The following is a 3,370-nucleotide window of genomic DNA, read 5'->3' as shown; positions in this document are numbered from 1 at the left end:
GGTGGAGGAGATTGTGGGGTGTTAATCTCAGGGTGGTTGGTGGTGGCGCTGCCACCCTCAGGCGGTGGGCGTTCAAGGGCGGCTACTAGGGTTCAAGTCTGGTTGGAGAGGGTGAGATGAGAGATGAAACAGGGGTAGGGGGGGTCGGTCGGAGAGTTATATATAATTTGGGGCTCAGTTCCGGACTGTTTGATCAAATGAGATCAACGGTCCAGATCACGGGTGGTTTAAACGGGGTCGTTTGGTCTATTGGTGGGGTGGACCAGGTTGGACCCGGGTTTTGGGACGGATTTGGGCCACTTTTAATGGGTAAGGGGTGTTTAACACTTGGGCCTAGGGAAAATTCAATTGTAGCAGCCCAAAAAATCGGATGTTCTTTTATTTCTTTTCTTTTTCTTTTTCAATTTCAAATCATTTTCTTTTCAAATTAAAATAAAACCTAAATTAATTTTTTAAACTAAATTAACCTACCCAATTAGATTAATCACTCATCATAGTATTTACAATAATTAATTAAATCCTAAATTTAAAGAAAAACTATAAAATTCAAAATTAAAGAGTTAAAATGCAAAAATGAGCTATTTTTGTGATTTCATATTTTATAAAACAAACTAATTTACTAATTAATCTAAAAAATGTAACATTAAATCCTAAATGCAGTGCGTGATATTTTTGCTATTTTTCATGATTTAAATAAAATTAATTATGCACACAAAATGTAAACAAACACGAAAATTGAGCAATTAATTCCTAAAAACCAAATAATAAAAGGAAAAATCCTAATTTTTGAGATTCTGTAGGAGTAATTCATGCGAGGCAAAAATCACGTGCTCACAACTGCCCCTCTTTGCTCGGAGACACGAAGGGTTTTCGGGAAAAGATAAAATGAGCAATTACGAGGGATTTTTGCTCGTTTGACACTCCATGAGAAGCATTTTTGAAAAGAGTCTGACCGAACTCTGCTTCAAAGGTTGCCTACATATCCTTGGCTATAAAAGAATCAGGTCAGTGTAGTTCTGGAAATTTCGGTAGCTGGGACTACCGGGAAGCTGTGATTTCACTGTTGTTGCTGCTACTACTACTTGTTGACCTCCTTATTACACCGAAAAGGAAAATCCAAAGCTAAGCTAGCTAGGCCTATCAGCTACGAGTTACAAAATTCTTATCTATAAATCTCTTAAAACTTGATCTTGAGTTTTGGCTGATTTTGCTGTGGACCCCGATCTGAATCTTGATGCTCGCAAGTTGTAGGTGCTGATTCTTTCTTCAGCATTGGATCAAGGTGGGACACGCGAAGCTTGTGACTTCAATTATTTCTTGAGCAGTCCGCATCTTTCTCCGCTTCAACCTTTTGAATTCACTCCTTTTGTTCTTTTTCTTTTTTCTTTATTCTAAATTGAGACTCATTCTTTCGGTCATCTCGAACCCTGTGTCTCGAGGTACAACCTGCTCAGACACCAAAACAAGCAAACGAACGAAATTTTTCTTCCCCAGTTTTCACTAGGAAAATTTCGTGAGTTATTTGCAACAAAATCTAAACTATTCAGGGGATGGAGCCTTATATCTAAAATGTCAACTTAGGGATTGGGGCCCTAATGTTGGCGAAAAGGCGACTAGGGAATGGAGGCCCTATGTCTAAAAAGGCTCAACTCAGGGATTGGAGCCCTAATGTTGGCAAAAGACGACTAGGGAATGGAGGCCCTATGTCTAAAAAGCTCAACTCAGGTATTGGAGCCCTAATGTTGGCAAAAGGCGACTAGGGAATGGAGGCCCCATGTCTAAAAAGCTCAACTCAGGGATTGGAGCCTTAATGTTGGCAAAAGGCGACTAGAAAATGGAGGCCCTATGTCTAAAAAGGCTCAACTCAGGGATTGGAGCCCTAATGTTGGCAAAAGGCGACTAGGTAATGGAGGCCCTATGTCTAAAAAGGCTCAACTCAGGGATTGGAGCCCTAATGTTGGCAAAAGGCGACTAGGGAATGGAGGCCCTATGTCTAAAATGCTCAACTCAGGGATTGGAGCCCTAATGTTGGCAAAAGGCAACTAGAGAATGGAGGCCCTATGTATAAAAAGGCTTAATTCAAGGATTGGAGCCCTAATGTTAGCAAAAAAGGCGATTAGGAAATGGAGGTCCTATGTCTAAAAAGCTCAACTCAGGGATTGGAGCCCTAATGTTGGCAAAAGGCGACTAGGGAATGGAGGCCCTATGTCTAAAAAGGCTCAACTTAGGGATTGGAGCCCTAATGTTGGCAAAAGGCAACTAGGAAATGGAGGCCCTATGTCTAAAAAGCTCAACTTAGGGATTGGAGCCCTAATGTTGGCAAAAGGAGATAGGGAATGGAGGCCCTATGTCTAAAAAGGCTCAACTCAGGGATTGGAACCCTAATGTTGGCAAAAGGCGACTAGGGAATGGAGGCCCCATGTCTAAAAAAGCTCAACTTAGGGATTGGAGCCCTAATGTTGGCAAAAGAGTAACAGATTGAGGTTGGGAATCTAAGCTATCATTTTGTTTGGATTTTCTTCCTTTTCTTTCTTTTTTTCATTTTCATTTCATTTTTTAATAAAATGCAGGAAAGAACTTGGAGGAAACTTCCCTTTTGGATTGATTATTTGCTGCAAAGCTGTTTCTAGCTCTTGCGCATCTTTTCCTTTTCGGCTGCACCTGCTTCTTGCATGGTTGCTTTGGATTGCACCTGTTTCAATTTTTTTCAAACAAAGAACAATTGTTAGTTTGAAACGGTGGTCGGTTTTGTAGCCTTGATTGCTTTGATCACTTGATCTCGGTCCAACTCTTTTGGTGAGAACCTCTACTGCTTGCGGGCTTGCTGAAAACTGATCTCTCTCTTGAGACCGAGGAACTCAACTTTTCAAACTTCCTAGACGATGAGTCAACCGTGCGGGGCTTTGGCCTTTTCACTTCATCCCCCCTTTTAGGGCTTTTGACTTCGGATTTCTTTCATTTTCAAAAATTCTGGCTTCAGAGCATCAGCTATCATGGCCAGTCGGGATCGACTCGATGCACCCGCTGAGGCTGGGTACTCTTCTTTGATTTGGCTTTTATCAAGTGGAAACCTGTAAAACCAATCTTGTCACCTTGTCTTTGTATCAGTTTCATAATGAAGTTAGACCGAAAGGTATTCAAAGAAAAGTAAACAAAGGACAAGAGAAACGAATTTAAAGGAGAAGCGTTCCTTTCGGGAGGGAAGGAAGGACTTATCTAGGGTGCATGTGGCTTCAACAAACATGACATGCTTCTTGGACTGGATGTCCGACCCGCACAAACTTCTCTAATTCCTTATAAACTCATTGTGAACCATATTTCCAAATCGAGAGACATAGCTAGGACTCCAATGATGGCGAGGGTGTCTTCT

This window comes from Nicotiana tabacum, chromosome 16, assembly GCF_000715075.1.
Source record: "Nicotiana tabacum cultivar K326 chromosome 16, ASM71507v2, whole genome shotgun sequence".
Classification (NCBI taxonomy): domain Eukaryota; kingdom Viridiplantae; phylum Streptophyta; class Magnoliopsida; order Solanales; family Solanaceae; genus Nicotiana; species Nicotiana tabacum.
The sequence above is the reverse complement of the archived record's forward strand: the minus strand, read 5'-3'. Positions refer to the sequence as shown.